This window comes from Felis catus, chromosome B2, assembly GCF_018350175.1.
Source record: "Felis catus isolate Fca126 chromosome B2, F.catus_Fca126_mat1.0, whole genome shotgun sequence".
NCBI classification, from domain to species: Eukaryota; Metazoa; Chordata; class Mammalia; order Carnivora; family Felidae; genus Felis; species Felis catus.
Window position 1 is genome coordinate 126,374,434 of NC_058372.1, and position 17,015 is coordinate 126,391,448.

General features: G+C 33.5%; 1 long non-coding RNA gene across 1 annotated transcript in view; it reads right to left on the reverse strand.

The window, feature by feature from the left end:
* Positions 1-17,015, reverse strand: part of LOC109499930 — a 140,331-nt gene that overhangs the window by 65,620 nt on the left and 57,696 nt on the right. The window contains exon 3 of the long non-coding RNA XR_006598344.1: positions 1,436-1,496. This is a non-coding gene — a long non-coding RNA (uncharacterized LOC109499930). The remainder of the gene's footprint in view (positions 1-1,435; positions 1,497-17,015) is intronic.

Below are 17,015 nucleotides of genomic sequence, written 5' to 3' on the forward strand. Positions count from 1 at the left end.
TCTGAGAGGGCCGTAATTCCATTTACATGTCCTTTTGGAAGGGGCGGAGCTATAAGAGAGAACAGATTAATAGTTGCTAGTGATGTTGGAAAGAGGAAGTATTACCTTGGTGATGCACAAGGGATTAGGGGAGATGGTGAAACTATTCTGCATGGAAGATACATGACAGTATTTGTTTTTCAAAATCCCTACCACCTTATAGCATGAGTAAACTTTAGAGGTTGTAAAATAAAAACAAATCTACTAGGAGAGCGGGGGATTTCTGGATGGATTTCAGACAGTAGCAAAATATCCAACTGTCTTACAAATATACGACCCAATCATAGTGAAGGTGGTGGGGAGAAGGGAGCTGACCTCAGTAACTTTAAAAAGAACTGGAAACTATAATTCTAATGACAAATGGAAATATACATAGCACAGTAGTCTAGTTAGTAACATCATTTCTCACGGGAGTATGAGTTAGCAAATTTGAAACAGCTGTACATAGATACTTGAACTGACCAAATGAATGAATGGATGGTAGATGTTGAGAGCCAGACATGTATATTATGAATGCATATGCATATACATATTAATGAATATATACATGTGTGTATGCATATGGACTAAAAACATAGAATTTGTAGATACAGAAAGCAGAGAATTAACATTAGGCAAGTGCCAAAATATGTTTATATCATAACTCTTCTAGTTTTACAGTAAGGATGGATCATTAGTCTATAGTATTTCTTTATTTCTTTGCTGAGATTGATGTTCATGGTCTTATTTAATAGCTGTAGTGATAGACTTTTTGTTGTTATATGCTGAGTTCGTTTGACAGATTCAGCAATGAAGTTATTTTGCACAGGCTGGTAATTAGGTCTAGTGACAGGCAATACAACAAAATGGATCTTTAACCAAATAATGCAATGCACAGTGTTAATTTCAAATGATTTCTTTTGAATGCTAATTTGCTTCTGATTATATTATTATTACAGATTTGGGGTGCTGAGGTTTTTTAAAGACACTTTTGAGCAGTTTTAGGATCACAGTAAAATTGAAAGGAAGATACAGATATTTCCCACATATCCTTTGCCCCACAAATGCACAGCCTTCTGCATTACCAATATCTTCCACCAGAGTGGTACATTGCTGTACTTAATGAACCTACATTTTCACATCATAATTACCCAAAGTCCACAGTTTACCTTAGGGTTTACTCTTGGTGATGCACATTCTATAGGTTTTGACAAAGGTATAGTAATATGTATCCCTAATTATAGTATCACACAGAGTATTTTCACTGCCCCCCAAAACAGTTTGTACTCCACCTATTCATTTATGTTGGGTTTTATTTTTTGTTTGTTTGTTTTTCTGACTCTGCAGAAACTAACCTTAACCTTAATATTGTGATCTCCTGGGAGCTTTTCTTCCACCAAATTGAAAACAAATTTACCTGCATCATTTCCAATTCCTTCTGGATGTGGTCAGTACCTGAGAAGTCATGCGGCTCACACCTAGAAGTATACATATAAAGTAAGAACGAGAACAAGCAGCCTTTGATTGAAACTAACCAGATTCCACGTCTAAATCTGTGGTCTGGCTCTTTGGACTCTCAGTTTCTGGATTTCTTCAATTTGCAAACATCCACGTTACTTCTCTTAGATGTATATTTTAGCTTTCTTGTGTGTTTTTCATGATGGCCCTAAGTCATTACTAGGTTGTATATCTTTAAGGATAAAAAAAAAAAAAAAACATTTGTAGGTTGATCTGAAAGTTTAGGTCTTAGATCTAAATATGGGACTAGAATATGGCACTTTTAGGAGTTCCAGTCTCCTGACTTTATATTAGACTTTCTTGAATCTCAATGATCTATCTAAACAATAGTTTAAAATGGTAACATCTCTTTGATTTTGTAAACTAAACTGAAATCACAATATAGAAATTGACTTCGAATTTAATTGGTCTTTAAGAAGTCAATGAGGTGGTGAATCAAGTGTTTTACTTGCTCCTTTTCATTTGTTAAACCCTACAGTAATATTTTTATCTGATCTTACTCTGCTTCTAAAATATGCTGCAATGATTTTTATGCAGCATAAATTATATACTTTTCTGTATTTCATATGCCTGAGATGTTTCACTACTTTGAGTTATCCTATTGCAATATCTGTCTTGAATTGTGTCTCCTAATAGACTAGAACCATATCTCCTTACTTGATTATAGTCATTAAATCAAGAAATATTTATTGTGTTTATTCTAGATGTTGGGAATAAAACAATGAGCAAGAAAGACATAATTCTTGCCTCACATATCTAGTCAATTGGAAAGGTAGATCCTATCAGTTGCTATGACAGACAATTTCAAGATGTAGGGATCCATTTTTGCACAGTACTTTCAAAATCATTACTAAAAATAGAGGTTAGATAAAACTGATACGCTACAGTCAAACGATAGACTAGATCGTAAACTGTCTTTAAAAATCACTTTGTAAAGGTCAAGCCAAACTGAATTTATTAGACAGAATTTAAAGTTCCAGGTAATATTGAACATAAAAATATATTATTTAATAATTAAAATTTATTCAATTTTAAAGATTAAAATATTTCTCTCAAACCAGATCCCAAGGGATTCTCAAAACAGTCTAGTTTTCCTTAGTAACCCATATCTTGTCATTGATGTATATACGTATATAGCTGATCTCTTGTATCTACCTATAGTTTGGCCTTTACAGTCTCCTGGAAGTCATGTATTTCATGTATTATTACCTTTTGAGTGAAATAGTGATTGAATTTACTTTTCCTAGATTTATGTGTGTGTAACAGTAATTGTATTTATTTAGCATAAATTTATCAAGGGAATAACTCCCTTTGCACTGCTAACTTTTGTGCTTAGCCCATAGTCATTTTAACAGGGCTACACATTATTTAGTATTTATAAAAATATAAATTTATAAAGACCTTTATCACCAATTAGATACAATAATAGATAATGTGGGATCAGCAATAATAATAATAAACTGAGTTCTTATTTCATAGAACATTGATCTTCATTTTGATGGGGATTGGGGCTTTAAGTCAGACCTCATACAAATAATAAAACAAGTAGCTATATAATTGTGACAAGCTATATGAGGGAGAAGTAAAAAAATGAATTCAAAGTGAAAATAGAGATGTGTAAATCAAGAAGGAGTGTCACAGAAATTATCTCTAAGTAAAGGAAATTGAATATAAGACAAGAAAGGTGAGGAAATGTTGAGAGGCAGCGATTTGGGTGCTGGTAGTAGGAGGGTGATTGGATAGAATGGAACAACAGGTAGAGATAATAATAAGGCCTTGAACCTAAAAGGATTTAGTGCTGTGAATAAACTGAAAAAAAACCAATATTCTTGCAGTGAAAGAGCAAAAAACATAAAAATATCTGCAACAATAGGACAGATCAATCTGGACTCTGCAGGTTATGCTAAGTACATTAATTTACTTTAAGAACACCACATTTTTAAAAGGTAGAGTTACATTCATTGATTATGTTTTCTATCCTTTCTCTCTCTCTCTTTTTAAGTAATCTCTATGCCCAGTGTGGGACTTGATCTCACCACCCCAAGATCAGGAGTCATGTGCTCTACTGACTGAGCCAGCCAGGTGCCTCAGTTATGTTTTTTTTTTTAATGCTTATTTTACTGCTGTTTTAGTAGAGTATTGGAGAGAGACAGAAATAGACCAGAAATAAACTAGAAGGTTTTTAAAATAGTTCAAATAACTTGTAATAAGAGAAAAGAAGGGGACATTTTAATAGAAATTCGCTTAAGTGGGGATGGATTATGGTGGGTGATGAGAGAATGGTTTCTAGAACGCTCCCCAGATTTCAGCCTTGAGCACTGGATGTATAGCAGAGTCCATTGTTCATGTAAGGAAGACTGGGAGAGAAATGTGCTTGGAGGATGATGTTGAGAGTTTGGTTTCACATGTGCCATATTTGTGATATTTATCAGATACCCAAATGATGATCTCAGATAGACAGGTGTGCATTCCAGAGCTTAGAAGGGACATCTGTGAATAAAATTTGTGAGTCATTTACATATTCATGGTGTTTGAAGTTATGGTAGTGGACAGTACTGCAAGAAGAGAGTATAGACTTAGAAGGAAAATGGCCTCATATGGAGACCCAGGAGTGGAAACTTGAGTAATTTTCTGAAGCATCCAACTTGAGGGAAATATGGCAATCAAGATGTAAATAATCCAGAGAGTTGGGTGAGAATCACCAAGAAAGTTTTGTGTCTCAGAAATGAAGTAGAGTGTTTTCAAGATAGAATGATAAACCGACATAGAAAGACAAATGCTACTGAGAGATCCAGATATTTGAAATTAAATAACCTCCACAGCTCCCCCATTGACATTCACATTTTTATTCCCATACTATGTCTCCCCAAACTAGTCCAATTTCTAAAACAAAACAAGAAAAAAAATCCAAACATTCTTGATCATTTTCATTTTTTGTCGTTTTAGGAAGGTTACTCAAATAATTTCAAATATTTTCCAAATAATTTGTTTAGACCTTTAGGTTTTGATCCATTAGCGTAAAATATATTCACCTTTCCTAAGAAACATATCTGTTTCACTATATTACAAAGACATTTATATTTTAGTACTTTTATTTGTTAACTGTTAAGTTCTTGAGAATCCAATTTCTAGGCCTGATTTACCAGAATCATACTACAAGCTACTTTTCGTTTGTTTGCTTTCAAAAATATGATGACCTCTGACCCTCACTTTCAACTGATAATTTACATCAATCTACATTAAGATCTTATTATTTGTTATACTTCTTTAGAACATATTTTGGTTTGGGTCCTCATTTTTCTTATTAATTTTTTTCACTTCTCTTTCACTTGACTTTTGTTTTTCAGAAATTTGTCAAAATCTTTATTCTGCTTACATTCACATTTATCCTCTGCAAATACACACAGAAAATGTATTTATTTTGTCTGTTTTGTACCTATTATTCCAAAGCTTTCAGGAGATGACAGAGGCAAATTTATATGCTCAATCTTTCTTGAACTAATAAGTTATCCATTGGATTTGCAACATCGGCTTTCAGAATGCTTAAATACTGATACTGATGGGAAAGTTTGAGTACTGAGCAAGTGAGCCACTGAAGACGTAGGAGGAGTGTAAACACTGAAGTGGGTATTGACCAGGAAGGAAGTTATGTGACGCAGAGCCTAGTCAGACAGAATTAATATTTTTCCTTTGAAATTTTTGGTCCCCTCATTTCTTAGGAAATCTTAGTCGCTTACAGATTTGGAGATTCCATAGATATGTGGGCTTCAAATATAGTGCAAATGCAGAAGAGTATTGTTAGTAATTTTCCAAACAGCTTGCTTACTGATGGTGGGTATTTGTTATATTTAAATACAATAATCCTTCTTTCTTGCTGTCTTGAAGGATATGGTTTGTAACGACTCCAAGGTCCATAAAGTATGTAAAAACTGGTATTTCCAAGCTGAACAGCCTCTACTTATAATTTAGATTATTTTCTAAGGAAACGGGCCCAATATAAAATTAATTTTCCATTTTCAAGCCAAATTACAAAATATTCCTGAGATCACTTAGCTCCCTCAAGACTGCATTACACAGAAATGTCTTCCACAGATTTGGAGATTCTCTTATGCACTTTTCCTCTAAATCATTTATAAAAATGTTAAATAAGGCATATGCTGGCACTACTCCCTAAGGAGCATTGCTGTTTATACTTCCTTATTTAGAAAAGTGCCTACTTATTCCCAACCTTTCCTCTTGTCTCTAAGCTAGTTTTGTATCCATGACAAAACTGTTCCCTAGATCCCCTGTTTTTTAAATTTTTAATACATTTTAGTACATAATTTTATCAATGATTTTTTGTAAAAAGTCCCAGTAGTTATTACTTTTATTGACACGGTTTTGTGCTTTTTTTTCCTCCTCCTTTTAAAAAGCTTTTATGATTTACCTTTTATGGCTTTTATATTTTTATGGGACCCATTAACTATTATACTAATATATTTTGTTTGCTCTCTTTACTAAATAATCTACTAGTTTTCTTGGAATGTCATTGGGCTCTATTGTTTCATTTACTTCAGAACATCTTATTCGAGAGGAATAAGAAACCAATCAACGTAGTCATCCATAATAACTATTTTTTTTTTTATTTCTCAGGTATTTCCCCACAGCTAAGACAGAGCTAGATATGTCCAAAGTTTTTAAAACACTATTTCATGGACTACCCCGTATTTTTCGTAGGTCCCATGCAAAGTATTTTCTCTTTTATCTATCCTAAGAGCAGAAAATCTCCATCAAGAATTGATGCAGACTGAAACTTAGGTTATTTGACATATCCGTAACCCCTTATTCACTATTTAACCCACTTGAGGTGGGTTGTCAGATAATTTCAGCAGAAATGTAGTAAGTCTCACAATATCAAGCACATGAATAAATTGTATCATAATGCATATTATAAACCTACAGAGTAAGCAGAAAAAAGAGTTGCACACAATCCATTTCACACAATGTCCTTGATTCTCAAAAACAAAGCTAAACTATTTTTACCATGCAGTTAAAAGAAACAGATTTGGATGTTGAATATACTCCTTTTCTCAGATCTACAGCCAATAGAGGCAGGTTAATATAAAGTTCCTGGTCCAATTTACATTGTTTTCATGAATACTCATTTAGTGAATTTATGCTACATTGAGGTCTGTATATATATATATATATATATATATATATATATATATTTACACACACACACATATATATACATATATATATATATATATATATATATATATATATATATATATATATATATTTCTTATTCCTGATTGCCTCTTTGTCTGATATTCTGACCGAAGGGTTATACAACATGGCTCATATAAGGTAAATTATCCCAGATTCTGGTGCCTTTAGCCACCCCCCCACCATGCCGTCAAGCTGCACAAGTTGCTTCATCACCTACCCCTTCTACTTTGTGACACTCAAATTTTATGGGAATGGTAATCTGTACATGAAAATGAAATGTAATGAGAATATCTAGCCATTTAAAAATTAATAGATTTGGTTCATTTAAAGTAATAAATGCAGTAGCAAGACACTAAGTGAAGAGCTTAGGTCTTAAGAGGATGAACAAAGGGGTTGGGACAGACTCACTTTCCATCAGCTCTGCAGTATTGTGTTTCTCAAATGACTCATCAAGCCAGCACTAGCTACCAACATGGAATAGCACTTCAGGCTTACATATCTTATAAATAACAAAAATCCTTCCCAGATTCTGGTTGTAGTTTGGCTTCTACTATTGAGAGTCAGGTAAAAGTTACATATGTCTTTGAGTCTAAGTATTTAAAGGATATTTTGGGATCCTGAGAAATGATATTGAGCCAGAAACTGAATGTGTGGTTTTTGACACAGGATTGAAGGATGCCTAAAATTTTAACCAGGCAGAGATGGAAGCTGAGTGAGGACATTCGAGGTATAGAAAGCAGTGTGTGTAGGAAACAAAAAACAAGAAATGTCAGGAAGAAAATAGTTCTGTTTGGATGCAATGTAGACTATATATGGGACATTAATGGGAAAAAAGGGATAAAAACATGGGTGCCATTGTGAAGATTGGGGGGCAGGGTGTGTGTGAGTGGTGGCAATAGGAAGCCATGAAAGATTTTGAGAATAAGGGTGATGATCAGAGGTGGGCCTTGGAAGTCCAAATCTGATTACTGTATGTTATGACGGTTGGACCACAGAGAGTCTGGAGGCAGGTTGTGCATGAGGTCAAATATGAAATATATAAAAGGATAATGTTTTGGAGGAAAAAATTGTCAATTGATGTTTTATTTCCTGCAGATTTCTTTATCCCGTAGGTTTCCGCCTATTGAATATATGCCATGTAATGTTTCAGAGGGCAGGCAGGTACCATCTAGTTAGAACAAAGAAGTCATTGCTCAACTTTGGCTTTCAAATTATAAATAATTTTTGGATTTAGAGTTATCGGTACTTTTACAGTTTAGAGTTATCGGTACTTTTGTTCATTTTCTGTGAGAATTGATTGGGCAGTTAGCAGCCATAAATAATTTGGGTATGCATACTTATCAGATTTCCCAAGGATCTGTGTCTAGAGGACCTACTTTAGCAATTGCAGCCCTATGTATCTTTTAAAGAAGGCTGTGATATTTCTTTTGTTTTTCTATTCCAAATCTGACATTTTCTTTCAAAGGAAGTTTGTATTGGCTCACTCTCACCTTGTTATTTGGAAACAGGAGCTTCTAAGAACTACATTCCCCAGAGAGTGATAGATCAATGTGGGAGTTCACATTTGTTTGAATGTATGTCAGGTAATCATAGTACAGCCCCTGACTATTGACTGAGCAAAGAGAAAGTGAAAAATTCTGGTATTTTCCATGGGAATCACAAATTCTAAGGATATTTGTGCAATAAAATGAAAATATGAGTTTTTTATTTATTTTCAAAAAACAACTTGTAAATCTATGACCTATAAAAAGAATTGTGGTTTGGGTGATCATTATACCTGAAAGGCTTTATTTAACATTGCACTGCTTTATTTCTGTATTGTAATTTTTCCCATGGGTAGCTAAATTTACTGTTTAATACTGTTCATTTCTATGATGCCAGCTTCTCTAAATATGCATTACTTAAGTATTTTGATATATACCAACGCTACTGCTTTCATGTTTATATACATATCCCAAAATGGAAACCTAAAAGATGACTAATAATAGACCATACAAAAACAGAGAAAAGTTAATAAAACATGAGATTTTGTACTGGTTCTGATTCCCAACGCCTGGTCGTAAAGCCTCAATTATCAGTCAGTTGGTTTCTCCATGATAGGAGATAACTATTAATAATATTTAACTAAGACTTGAATAATGCTTTGTAACTTTTAAAATGCTTTCATATGCAGACTAATATCTTCATAATCACCCTTTGCAGTATTCTTCGTTCATTTTCCCCTCAGTTCATTGATCCCCAGTGGGATTAAGTTACCTTTCCATGATGACAATTAGAAACGAAGAGCCGGAACATGCTTCTCTCTCTGTGTAGCTGTGTCTGGGCTCCTTTCCTAACACCTCTATATTGCCTCTCTCCATCTCTGACCCCATTAGCATCACGTTTTCCCAGCACTTTCTCCAATCGGCTGCATCACAATTGCATCTCCTGGGCATAGATGCCCTGATAGGTGGGTATCAGTAAAGAGGAATACCTCAAAGCACTTTTTTTTTTTTTTAGCGAGTCAGTAACATCATCTTTGTGGATGGCCTCCTGCCTGCGTATTTGTTTCATGAGTGAGAGCATCTCTTTAGCTCTTATGCAAAATGAAAGGATCATTACGAACACCAATTTAAATTAGAGTAGGCAGAGTAAATCTGTAAAAGACCAAAAAAATTAATCACCTGTGGCAACTGTCATTTGAAGTTACCCTTCCCTCATTCCACTCCAGCTCATCCACATAAAAACAAAGAGAGATCATATTGTTTACTGGTATCAAACTGCAGAATTTGGCTTGCCTTAGGCACTGCTCTAGCCCAGAATCCAAGCCGCCACAAATATCAATTTGGAATGCAGCTTCAGCTCTAGTGGAAAAGCTGTCACAGGCAAGTCTAAAATACTGAGAGTGCTGAGCTACTGACATTGCTAAAGATGATCATGAAGACATTTATCCAGCCTCTCCTGCCTCCCCTTCGCCCAGCCCTTCAGAAGCTTATGTCAAGTGTGACAGGCTAGGTGATGAATGGGTAGAAAGTTGACAGGTGACGACAGGCGCCTGAGTAAGTGAAATCCTCTATCGTTAATTCTTGGGATTTTACCTTTCTGACACAATGAACGGATATTAGAATGTGTGACTAAATAAACCACAATGAGAAAAGTCATTCACTGAAAAAGAGAGTCCATAACAGAAAGCCATGCTCTCAGTTCGGTCAGGCTTCTTGATTACTGGACTTTTGGAATTCACTACATAATCAAGTATACGTTATTTAGAGCTAAGTGGGATGATTAGCAGAGTTGTTTCTCCCAGGAATATGTATCCGGCACACATAGCTCAAAGTCATGAGTCAGAAAAATCCCATTTCTCATAAATCTCTTCTAGACTAGACTAAAAAAGAAATCAGCTCATTGGAATTTTGATTAATGAGAAAAGGAGAAAGGTTGCAGGGTGAGTGCTTTGTTCTATTGATGTCCATGAAATGTTGGTGACTGCCTGACACATCCCAGTCCAAAGCAATTGAAAATCATTTTAACTTTGCTTTGTTTTGAGAGGCTTAGGGGTTATTGAATTGAGAGAAATTGGACTGAAACAAGTAATTTTTTTGACACAGGCCACTAAACAGCTTGGAGACCAAGAGCCTTAAGGCCCCAAGCAGGTCATTTAGTATAGAGTGGTGACTTTTTCAGAGGGTGCTCTCTTCTTGTATAAATAAACTGAGAAACAGAAGTCTTAGGGATCTTCCAAATTTCTTTACATGTCTTCATATTAGCAATTAGCAATTAATGGCAATGAGGTTTTTCCCTGTGCCTCTACATCACAGTTGGGATCATTATGGGCAAAGGAGGTGAAAAAGTTGTATCCCCTTCTTATAGTAGGGAGGAGAATTTCATGATTCAAGTTCAAAACTGTAAATTTCTATTCTAGGTAACATATCATGCTCTTTGAAGCCTCAAAGGAATTATATTTGACAGGATTTTTAAATATAGTAATACTGTGGTGGAGACTAAAAACAATTCTTAAATTGCTTCTCAACTTTTTAACGACAGTTTTATGACCATAGTGTTTTGTGTCATGCTTTTTTAAATTTAATTTGAAAATGTTCATTCTATTTAACATATATTTTCCATTACTGAAGTAAAAGTGCCCTGATAAAAGCAATTTTCAATTCTTTTCCTCTTTTCCCTAAAATTATATCACAACTTACTTGCTGATTCTTCTTGATTTAGGACATTTTATTTTTTTATAATTCCCTTAAATATTTTATTGCAATTATATTTAGAAGCTACATATGTTATGTTTTTTTTATTTGGGGGTATCCTGTAATGACCCTTCTTGAAAAGTATATTTTGTAATATCTTTAGTCCTTATAGATTTACATCCTTTTATAGTTAAATTTTTAAACAGTTATCTGTTTTTCTTACTTTTCTGTACCATCTTCTTGGGAAAACTATATTTTGTATTATATATGTTTCAATAATTAACACTGTATATTACAGTATATGTTATGGCGGTGAGATATCTTGTATATAGCTTTACAAAGTCATTAATACTCAATGAATTTTTGTTGCTACTTTTTTTATACCTGAACTTATTTTATACTTATTTTAATATGTGTCTTTTTAAATTCTGTTATTTCCAAATAATCATTGCCCTACTATTAAGGCAAGAAAGAATTTAAATCATTTGTCTCAGTTCATGCTTTTTTGTATCTTAAGGGAATTTTGATGATTCTCTTTATTCTGAGGTCAAATCTATACCCATGATGTCATAAACAGGTTCTAGATCTTCAAGTCTGGCCAAGAAAATTAATTACTCAGAACCTCAAGTTCCTTCTGGAAAATAAGCTTAATTATCTGTAGTGAGTCTTAAATAAGATGAAATATATCCAGTGTTTAAGAAATAGCATAGAAAGCCTTCACCAACGAGAAGTTATTACTTTTATTCTAGACTCCAGGGATGATTTACAGACTACAAAAAGAAATATCCCCTCTCAGATTAGTTTAAGTAGTTTTGTTATCTACTGATTTTGTTTTGGACATTCTTCATGGCACTGATGATAGGATAATCAGGAATTGTTTCTACTCTCAAGGAAAATCAGGAAATTGTTTCTACTCTCAAGGAATTGTTTCTACTCTCAAGTCTGTTTCAGACTACAGGAGAGAGAGAACACACATTCTAATGAATAATAACTCAATGCGATGTGTACTTTATAAAAGCATGTAACATAAAGAAGTGTATAGGAGAAGGAGTGATTCACCACTAATGGAGGCGGGGAAAATTGGAATAACAAGCTACTTATCATGAGCAAACTTGTTATGGGCAAGTTCGAGAAGAATGAATGTTTGTGCACCAGCTATCAAGGTGTGAAGAAGGGAAGAAAATTCCAGGTGCAGTAACGTCATATAAATAGGATATGTATAGTCATATAATATAAAGATTTTATATGTAACATAAAGCATTATAAAAATTCCAATAAAGCTTAGTCAAATGTGTGTATACGTTTTAAATATTAACAAAGAAATTTCATTGGTTTATCATGCATTTGAATTTATGTAAGCCTTTTTTAGCCTAGAGATAAACATGCTGACAGTAAAAAATGTAAAATCTGCACAGAAGAGTATAAAGTGTAAAATTAAGGTCACCTTTTACCATCAAAATATTGATCTTTGTTAAGATTTTTTCATGTAGCCTTCCAGAAGTATTCAATGAATATGAATATCTATATAAGGATTCACCCACTAGCAGTTTGAGGCAAGTCAGTCTTGGTTTTGAATGGACAATATGGTAGTTTAAAATTTTAAAACTAAATTTGAATGCATCTTAAGGTGAAATTCATACTACATTTTACCATTACCTTTTGTTCTTTTACTTAGCTACAGTACATATTGATGATACTTTCCTGGTCTTTGAAAGACAGCTATGGAGTTGTGACCTCTGAAGCAAACATGCACGATTAGTGTGTGTGTGTGTGTGTGTGTGTGTGTGTGTGTGTGTGTGTGTGCATTATAAAGAATTATGTTAAACTTCTATAGTCCACTTTGCTGTGTTTCTTCATAGTATGTAATGAATATTTTTCATATCAGACATAGAAATTTACATTATGCTTTTAAAATAATTACATAGTATCACTTTTTAAGGTTATATCATAATTTATTTAACCAGTTCCTGAATAATAAACTTTGTTTTTTTCCCCTTGCTATTATCACAGTGTTGGAAGAAAGATTCTGGACATATAAATTCACACATTTATATGAATGTATCTAAAGATAATGTATAGAAATGGATTTAATTGGAAGTATTAAGGATATTAATCATTTGTCTCTTCAATATGTTTTAAGTGATGGGTAAGAAGAAACACAGAGAAAAATGAAGAGAAGAAGAAAGGGTACATTAATGACAGGAAGTGTCCCAAACCTCACAAATTCAGGGTGTTTTGGCAAAGCTAGATTGAAATACACAGGTGGAATCTGAAGCCAAAGAGGCATCTCCCTTTATCACTACTGTCCACACCTCAGCACCACCCCATGAGAGTTTGATCTTGCCAACTTGGACGAGCAAGTAGCTAAATGCATGGTAATGGCAAGCCCATTGCAGAGATCTCACATGCCTTTTGTCTCTAGCCCTCAGTGATGAGCATATGGAGATTTGACCCAGGCCCACATGGACCTACTGATACCAAAGAACAGGCAGGTACTGGGGCTTAGGGAATTATGCTTCTAAGGGAAATACCTTATCTACTAATGATATTGTGTGTCTCTTTTTTTATTTTGATAGTTATCAATGAATTGCTTTCAAAAAGTTTGTAGCAATTTAAAATCAACTAAAAATCCTCAGCAATATTTGGTATTATTTAATATTTACCAATCTAACAGGCAAATAAGAGTTCCCTAATTGTTTAAAATTGCATCACTGTAAACATGGATAAAGTTGAGAAGTTTTTTTCCATAAGTTTATGGACCATTTATATATATATATATATATATATATATATATATATATATATATATATTACCTCTAAACTTTTATATACATAAGCTACCCATTTCTAGGAGTTAATATTTATTAAAGCAGCAATAAAATGCAATGAGATCTTGCCATTTGCAACAACATGGATGAACCTAGAAGGTATCATGCTAAGTGAAGTAAGTCAGAGAAAAACAAATACCATATGATTTACTTACACGTAGAAAAATCAAAAACAAATGAGTAAACGAACAAAAAAACCAGAATCAGACATAAGAATTCAGAGAACTGGTGATTCCCCGTGGTGGGGGGTTGAGGACTGGCCAAAATGGGTGGAGGAGAGTTGGAGATACAAGCTTCCAATTATGGAGTGAATAAGTCATGGGAATAAAAGACATAAGGAATATAGTCAATGACTATGATAGTTTCTGGTGACAGATGGTACGTTTGCTTGTGGTGAGCACGCGTAATGTATAGGCTCGTAGAATCATTATGTTGTACACCTGAAACTAATGCAACATCGCGTGTCAAGTATACTCATATAAAAAAGAGTAAGTGTATCATCAAGAATAAAACACAGACTAGACAGATAATTGTAGTAGGTCTTGAGTTTTCCTACAAAATGATAACCAAATGAAATTTCATTAGATATTCCATAGAGATAGGAACATAGGAGAAAAACATCACACACTCCTTAGTTCACTGGTATTGAGTAAAATCCTCACATAGTAAAATCTATCTCCTTTAGTAAAATTGAATTTCATAAACGTGAGTGTTTGGAGTAAATGGAATAAAATGAAATGGAGCAATCTTCCAAAAATCTCTGCTCCATTTCAAATATTATTTGTTATATGGAAATTTATGTTGTTTTCTGGCTATCCAGTTTTCTCAATACTGTAGTGAATAATCCAAACATTTTCCACTGATTTAAATGCCATCTTAGTTAGACACTAAGTTTCCATATAAATTTGGAGACCTTTTTTAAAAAAATTATTAATTGACTTCACTGGTTATTTCTCTGCCTGTATCTTACAGATACAGTGATGTAACTTTATTTTAGAACTGGTAATATCTTCCTCTTAAGTCTTTTTCTTTTGTTTTTTTTTCTCACCTCTTTGTTTTTCCATATGAAATATAAAAACCAATTCCAAAGAGAGTTGATAATAATTAAATAAATTTTAAGACATCATTAAAAACTTCACAGCATTGAGACTTCATACCCAAAAAAGGATTCTTTGTGTTTTGACTTTCTTAAAGGAAATCTTGTGCACGTTTATATATATATATATTTTTTTTTAATTTAGGTTCTGGAGCTCCTGGGTGGCTCATTCGGTTGAGCGTCCGACTTTGGCTCAGATCATGATCTCACGGTTTGTGGGTTTGAGCCCCACATCAGGCTCTGTGCTGACAGCTCGGAGCCTGGAGCCTGCTTCAGATTCTGTGTCTCCCTCTCTCTCTGCCCCTCCCTCGCTCACACTCTGTCTCTTTCTCTCTCAAAAATAAATAAATATTTAAAAATATGTAAATTCTAAAAGATTTGGTAATTAAGAATGAGTTTGATTAGACGGTCATTCTTCTTTTGCTCTTGTTACAACAATGTAATCAATTTAATCAATATCAAATTGATCTATTCAAATGTTTGATCTTGTGGTCGATAGGAAAACTACCCCTAGCAGTAGGAAAAAAGGTGGAGTCATATTATTTTCAATTTGTAAAAATATCCCAGTTGCTCACAGCAGATACTTATCATCATAAGAAGTAATAATTTCCATTAATATTACATATATAGATTTAAAGTGCTTTTTTCAAACAACTCTTTTGGTTCCGAAATCATATATCACTGCAAGAAAGGTTTATTACTTCTAGGCTAGAAACGAGGCAATTAAAACACTAAGAGTCAAAGTAATCAAGGAAACAGGGTTATTATATAAATAGTTATTACAATCCACTTATTCCACTGCCTTCTCCACTGTGCTCTATTGTAATCTGCATGGCATTTAGAATGTTAATTACGCTTTAAAATGTTCTAGACATATAGATAAATAAATACATATCCCACGTTAGGAAGATACAATAGTTTATTTAAAAAGTAATAGATTTTCATAACAACCCTTTATAAATTATTTGATACTAAGACATAACATTAGATCACAAAGAATTGCTAAGAATGTTAAATAAGTATAAACATTAATAACTGTGATAACTAGGGTTGTTACATAAACAGCATTTCAAAGCTATTATATAAAATGAATTTTCAGCTATTAAAGGATATGGCAAAAACTCTGGGCTTAAAAAATAAGTGTATGAAAACTAAGTGGGCTACTTAGGAACTAGACAAAGCCAATAGTTTTACCTAAAATGACTAGAAAAACATACCAAATATCCTATGTCTCTCATTAATTTTATTTTAAGAAAATACTTATTCTCTTAAATGAAAAAAAAACAAATCAAAAAATAATTTTCTGGTTAAAATGCAATGTGATTCACTGAGTAATGTTTATCTCAATGATAAAATACTTTAAAAAGTTCTTTAAAGGAGATTTTATTTTTTCTAAGCAAAATAATTCTCATTATTTTTGCTTTTATTTCCCTTGCCTCAGGAGACATATCTAGGAAAAAGTTGCTATGGCTTATATCAAAGAAGTTACTGCCTGTGTTTTCTTCTAGGAGTTTTATGGTTTCAGGTATCACATTTTGGTCTTTCATCCATTTTGAATTTATTTTGGGGGGGGGTATGGTGTAAGTACGTGGTCCAGTTTCATTCCTCTGTCTGTCACTGTCCAGTTTTCCCAACACTATATGTTGAAGATATTGTCTTTTTTTCCCATTGAATATTCTTTCCTTATAATCCATATATGGATTCGTTTACCATATACTTGTGGATTCATTTCTGGGTTTTCCATTCTGTTCTATTGACCTATGTGTCTATTTTTGTGCCAGCGCCATACTGTTTTGACTAGTACACCATTGTAATATAACTTGAAATCTGGAATTGTGATGCCTCCAACTTTGCTTTTCTTTCTCAAGATTGCCTTGGTTATTTGGGGTCTTTGGTGGTTATATACAAATTTTAGGACTGTTTGTTCTAGTTATCTGAAAAGTGCTGTTTTGATAGGGACTGTATTAAATGTGCAGATTGCTTTGGTCAGTATCCATTAGCACGGAATGTTTTTCCATTTCTTTGTGTTGTCTTGAATTTCACTCATCAGTTTTTTAGAGTTTTCAGAGTATAGGTCTTTCACCTCTTTGGTGCCTTTTGTTCCTAGATATCTTATTATTTAGGGTGTAATTATAAATGGGATTGTTTTCTTTTTAATTTCTCTTT